Source organism: Sarcophilus harrisii, chromosome 6, assembly GCF_902635505.1.
Source record: "Sarcophilus harrisii chromosome 6, mSarHar1.11, whole genome shotgun sequence".
NCBI classification, from domain to species: Eukaryota; Metazoa; Chordata; class Mammalia; order Dasyuromorphia; family Dasyuridae; genus Sarcophilus; species Sarcophilus harrisii.
In genome coordinates, this window is record NC_045431.1 from 51,293,610 (window position 1) to 51,300,968 (window position 7,359).

Here is a 7,359-nt window from a genome sequence, read left to right on the forward strand (position 1 = left end):
ATCATCACAACATTCACTCAGACTGGAGTCAAACAGCAATCATCCAACCTCAGTAACCTCCTAGAGCCAGTAATTCTTTCAAACTGACTTCAGACGAATAACTCCAACATTAGATAGAGGTGTGACCATTATTTAACCACAACTCATTTAACTAATGGAACTCACTTGAGGCAGCATAAGTTATTTCAAGCCAATTAACACACTATAACTCAGGTTTATAGAGCTATTTAACATTTATCAATACTTTTCTCCCCTTGTGATGTAAATAGGACTGAGTACTGTTATCCTCATTTTACAGATGAGGCAATTAAGGCTCAGAACGATTAAATCACTTGTTCATGTGGCTAGTGTCAGAGATGGCATTCAAACCCATGTCTCTTCTGAATCCACATCTACAACACTTTTCATTACAGCACTCTCACTCCCAAATAGCTAATTACATTTATATAGCACATACAAGATCATTTATATTTTTTTAAAAAGGCTAGATCACTAAAAACAACAAAACAAAGAAACAAAAAAACCCAACCCTACCTTTCAGTTCTACCCATAATAGCTTCAGCTCTCCCTGGGCCACAAAAATCAATAGTTTCATGGGTCTTCTATAATTTAGGCACCTCTTCACTCCTCCTTGCCCTCCTCCTTCTTCTCCTTTTCCTCCTCCTCTCCTCCTTTTTTCTTCCTTCTCCTTCTCCTCTTCCTCCCCTTTTTCCTCCTCCTCATCCTCCTCTTTTTCCTGCTTCTCTTCCTCCTCTTTCTTCTTCATAGTGGTCTAGAACTAGATGTGAATCTTAATTCCCTTCCTACTAAACCTTTGTGATACCTGTGAGAGCAAATTTGCCTTCTAGGTTTGGAATCTCTAAATTACTTTTATATAGATTTCTATTGCTTGACACCTTCCTCAGATCTTATCTTCTGTTATTTTTCTGGGTATGCTTTGTATCTAGAGCTACTCTGATATTTGACTGGGTGAAAAATATAGGCATATTTATCCACTCCATTTAGGCCCAAATACTTTTCACCTATTTCCATTGTTGGATCTTTATCTATCTTTCCTTATACATCCTTGTTTCTCTTGCTTAGCACTACCGGTACTAGCTAAGGACTTGATTATAAGATTGTAAAGGCCGGGTACAGGGAATCTAGCATAAGGCTCTTAGCCAAAATACAGCAGTGTTGGTTACTCTGACCTGGTTCAGAAGGCCAATGAATCAGCAGACTGTTAGACCACCAATGCAACTACAGAAAACTAATTGTGAGCCCCTGAGCCCCATCATAACAAGCAAGACTTAGGCAGTCTCACCCAGCTCATTGGGAAAGCCTGCCGCACCACCAGTTCTATCCCCAATCCTAGCCCAGAACAGTCAATGAGAAGCCCCTGTCTCTTTGAAAAAGAGCTTGAGCCAATTTCTCTCGTGGCCTAGGAGCAGAGCTTAATTTTTTTTAAATGAGCAAAAAAGCAAAAAAAAAAAAAAGTACTGACTATAGAAGGCTACTGCAGAGATAGCAAAGATCAGAACACAAGCTCATAAGAGAATAACAAAGGCAAAGTGCCCTCAAATGGGGATATAAACTGGTCTCCAGGTCAAAAGACTCTCTTAAAAGAGTTCAAAGGCATCTTAAAAAAGAAAAAGAAGAAAAATGGGAAAAAAGAAATGAGTGCTATATAGGAAAGTGTGAAAGTTTGGAGGAAAGAGCCAAAAACTTGGAAAAAAGAAACACCAAAACTGACTGAAGAAAACTTCTTAAAAAACAAATTTAGCAAAATGGAAATTACACACACACGCGCACACACACACACACACACACACACACATTGAAGGATACAACTTTTTAAAAATTTGGCAAAATGGGGGGAAAATCCACTGAACAAAACAACTTCTTTCAAAATACAATTGACCAAAGGCAAAAGGAAAAAAGAAGAAAGAAGAAAATAGTACACTAAAAATTAGAATTGGACTAATGAAAGGGAATGACTCAATGAGGCATCAAGAATTAATCAAACAAAACAATGCAATTTTTTTTAAATAGAAGAAAATGTAAAACACCACACTGGAAAAACAACTAACCTGGAAAATAGATCCAGGAGAGACAATCTAAGAATTATTGAAAGCCATGAATTAAAAAAGACCCTATTTTAAGAAAGCATCAATGAAAACTGCCCTGATGTCCTAGAACAAGAGGGTAAAATAGCCATTGAAAGAATCCACCAATCATCTGAAAAAGATCACAAAATGAAAATTCCAAGGAATATTGTAGCTAAATTCCAGAGTTATCAGATTAAGAAGAAAATACTGCAAGCAATCAGAAAAATTTCATATATCAAGGGGCCATAATTAGAATTACCCAGGACCTAGCAGCTTTCACTTTAAAGGATGGAAGGGCCGGTAATATGATATTCCAGAAGGCAAAGGATTTTAGGTTACAATCAAGAATCAACTATCCAGCAAAACTAAGCATTATTTTTCAAGGGAAAAGATGGGCATTCAATGAAATCAGGTATTTTCAATCATTTCTGAAGAAAAGACTGGAGCTAAACAGAAAATTTGATCTTCTAATCTAAGACTCAAAAGAAGCATAAAAAGATAAAAAGAGAAGAAAAAAACTTTTTTAAAGGTTAATGTTTACATCCCTACATGGAAAGATGATACATGTAACTCTTGGGAACTGTATCTTTGTCAGGACACAGGCATATTCTTAGACATTATAGGTATAAGTTGACTTTAACATGATGATATAAAAAAGAAATGATAGGGATTGTATTGGGAGATGAGAAAAGAGGAGGTTAAATGGGGATAAATTATGTCACATGAAGAGGCACAAAAGACCTATTACAATTGAGGGGAAGAAGGGAGGGAGAAGAGCATTGTCTGAACTTTAATTTCAATGGATTTGGCTCAAAGAAAAAATAACATGTATAATTAATTTGGTACAGAAATTTGTTTCACCTATAGGGAAGGAGAAGGGAAAGGGAAAAGAAAAGGGAACAGCTAATAGAAGGGAGGGCAGAAGTAGAAGAAAAAAGGGATAGGAAAAGCAGAGGGATTGAAAAAAGGGAGGGCAAATTAAAGGAGGAAGTGGTCAGAAGCAAAATACTGGTGAGAGGAAAGAGTGAAAGGAGAGAGAAAATTGTAATGAGAAAAATAGAATAGTGGGAAACACAATTAGTAATTTTTGCTGTGAATGTGAATGGGATGAAATGCAAAATGGATAATTTTTATTACATTAACAAGGTTTTGCACAAACAAAACCAATGCAGCCAAGATTAGAAAGGAAGCAAAAAGCTGGAGAAAAAATTTTACAGTCAGTGTTTCTGATAAAGGCCTCATTTCTAAAATATATAGAGAGAATTGATTCAAATTTACAAGCATACAAACCATTCCCCAATTGCTAAATGGTCAAAGGATATGAACAGACAATTTTTAGGTGAAGAAATTAAAGCTATTTCTAGTCATATGAAAAAATGCTTTAAATCACTGTTGATTGGAGAATTGTGAATTAAAACAATTCTGAGATATCATTTCATACCTCTCAGATTAACTAAAATGACAGGGAGAGATAATGATAAATATTAGAGGGAATAAGGGAAAACTGGAATACTAATATATTTTTGGTGGAGTTGTGAACTGATCCAACCATTCTGGAGAGTAATTTGGAACTATGCCTAAAGGGTTATCAAACTATACATACTGTTTGATCCAGCAGTGTCTCTGCTGGGCTTGTTTCCCAAAGAGATCATTAAAAAGGGAAAAGGACCCATGTGTGCAAAAATATTTGAGCAGCCCTTTTTGTAGTGGCAAGGAACTAGAAACTGAGTGAATGACCATCAGTTGGGAAATGGCTGAATAAGTTATGATATATGAGTATAATGGAATATTATTATTCTATAAGAAATGATCAGCAGGATGATTTCAGAAAGGCCTAGAGAGACTTATATGACCTCATGCTAAGTGAAGTAAGTAGAACCAGGAGAAAACTGTATACAGCAACTGTATACAGTGATCAACTCTGATGGAAGTGACTCTTTTCAACAGTGAGGTCATTCAGGCCAGTTCCAATGGTCTTGTGATGGAGAGAGTCATCTGCACCCAGAGAGGGGACTATGGGGAGTAATTATGGATCACAACATAATATTTTCACTTTTTTATTGTTTGTTTACATTTTATTCTCTTTCCCATTTTTTTCCTTTTTGATTTGATTTTTCTTGTACAGTACAGCATGATAATTGTGGAAATTTGTGTAGAAGAATTGGATTATTTGCTGTCTAGAGGAGAGAATGAGGGGGGAAGGGAAGTAAAAAGAAATATCTGGAGCACAAGGTTTTGCAAGGAAAACTGTCCATGCATACATTTTGAAAATAAAAAGCTTTACAAAAAATAAAAACTAAAATAAATTTTAAAACTCCATTTTTAAAAAAAGAAAAGAAAAAATTTACACTTTGAAGGAGCAAAGGACTGGAAACAAAATGAATGCTTATGAATTAGGGAATGTTTAAACAAGTTGTGTTACATTGATGTAATAGAATATTACTATAACATAAAAGCAAATGATATAAAGACTTTAGGAAATCATGAGAAGACATATGAACTGATGCCTTGTCAAATAAGCAGAACCACTAAAACAATGTACACAGTGCTCACAATAACTCAAGTAGAAGAAGAAAAAAATGAAACTGAAAGTTATATAATGACCAAGATTAGTCACAAAGAAGAAAGAAGATACTGAACTTTCTTTCTTTGCAGAGGTGAGACTATGAGTATGGAGCACTGCATATACTGTCAGATTAAATTGCTGTCAGATGATGTCAAATGATGTGCTGATTAATTCTGATGAAAGACTTTTTTCTTTTTTAGAAAAATTCTGTATTATAAGGATTGGTTCGTTGATTAGGCAAGGGCATCAGATATATTCAGAAATAAGTGGTATGAAAACAAAATATATTCACAACAATTAAAATTCAAGAAAAAGAAAATGATGATCAAAGAGAGTCAATATGACTTCATCAGTATCAGACAATGCCAGACTAGTCTTATTTACATTTTTCAACTCTCTTAGTAGACTTCCCTGTTAATACAAGAAAATGTTATATATAAAATTTGCCTAGATTTTAGCAAAAGAGCTTTTCATGTCTTGTAGAAAAGATGGAGAAAGAGTCAGATGATAGAAGGTAGTATTCTTAGATAGATTAAAAAGTGGTTGAATTTCTGGACTCAAAGAATAGTCATTAATGATTTGTTTTCAGCTCAGGTGGAATAGTCCATGAATTTTTGGCATTAGATATTTTTATTATTGACTTGAATAAAGAATCTGATAGCAGAAAATGCAAAGTTGGGTGGGGAAGGCATCAGTTCAGATAACTATCATGATATAAAAAGGTATTGACAGAAATGTCAGATTATAACATTTCTATAAAAATTAAATTGAATAAGGATAAAGTTAAGTCCTTAAACTTGGATTCAAAATATCAGGTTCAAATCCAAATGTGGACACATAGATAGATATCGGTTCATCTGTTTTAGTTTACTGTTCAATATGAGTCAACAGTATAACATGGAAGCCAAAAAAAAAAAGTTAATGTATTCTTATCCTATATTGAGAAACAAATATTGTCCAGGATTAATGAGTTGCTAGTTCTGTTGTACTGATCTCTTTTGGGTTACTTCTGTATTGTGTGACCTGTGTGTATTGTGTAAAGTATTGTGTGAGCTAGGAGACATTTTTTAGAAAAGACATTGATAATATAAAGAGAGCATACAGAGACAAAGAATAAACTCGATGAAGGAGAAGAGAATGTTAAGCCTGAAGAAAAGGAGTTCTAGGGAGAAACACGATAGATTTCTTAAGCATTTGAAAGGCTGCAACATATGGATTTATATTGTTTGGCCCTGGAAGACAGAAACAAATGAGGGAAATTCCCTTTGGAATTTCTTTTTTAATGATTCTTTAAGCAGATTTATGGATGAGGTAAGGAAAAACTTCCTAACGGTTCAAGCTGTGCAAAAATGGAATGAGAAGTTTCTGTCATTAGCATCTTCCCATTAGCTGTATGTCTTCAAAGACCAGATGGCAACGTGTTCAGTATATTGTAGAGATGACTCTTGGTCAGTTATGAAATAGACTAGCTGGTCTTGGAAGTCTAAGTCTCTCACTCTTTGAGTCTATGTGAGGAAGTTATACCTGCAAGCATACTCCAAATGACTATGTATCTTCAACAACCTCCCAGAGAAAAATAAATTCTATAAATTTTTTAAATGTCCTGTTTTCCTGGTTCTTCTTCCTAGCTCTACTTTTATATGAATAATAGCCATTCTATTTTGTGTTAAATAGTGAGACTGATGTATTAACTTAGAAGTATAGTGAAAGACTACTTCCCCAGTCCTACCACAGGCTATCTAGTATTGACATTTGTTTTTGGCAATTTCCATTGTTTAATTTGTGTTCTACATGTTACATAACACACCAAACATTTTAACTTCCGATTTTTGTTTGCTAAATAATAATATTATTTGCATACCTATAATTAGCATGATATAATAATAAATATGGGTAGCCAAGTGGTACAGTAGATAGAGTGCCAGTACAGAGTCAGGAAAATTCATCTTCTTGAATTCAAAATCTGGCCTCAGACACTTTCCAGGTGTCTGACCCTATCCTAGTCACTTAATTCTGTTTGCCTCAGTTACTCATCTGTAAAATGACATGGAGAAGGAAATGGCAAACTACTCCAGTTTCTTCCCAAGAAAATCCCAATTGGAGTCACAAAGAATTGGATACAACTGAAAAACAACTGAATAACAAAAATAATAATAAATATAAAGTCTATAATCACAAAATATGCTCCTACTGAATTGTAGCTCTCTTTTAAATTGTGCAACTTTTAAACTACCTACTCATCTACTAAGCCATTATAACAACCAAAGACCAGTCAAATATAAACAACTCCACCAAGGGAGTTGAGTTCAATTCATAGCTCAGCTATTTATTGCATCTGTAATTTTATATAAATTGCTTCCTCACTCTGGCCTTTAGTTTCCTTGACTGTCAAATGTGAAATTAAATTAGATTAATGGATCTCATTCTGTGTAATCTGTGACCCCTTGGGTTCCCAGACACTCTTTTCATGGATTCCTTGATGTTGAAACTATTTTTATAATGTACACTATACTATACTATAATTTTATAATATATACCATACAATATGCTATATACTATATATTTTCTACTATATTACATATACTATAGCATATGTATATATATATATACATATGTGTAATAGTATCTATAACATATACTAATGATACTATGATATTATTTTCATATTAAAATACTTCTCCACTGTCTTCCTTCCATCCCGTTTTT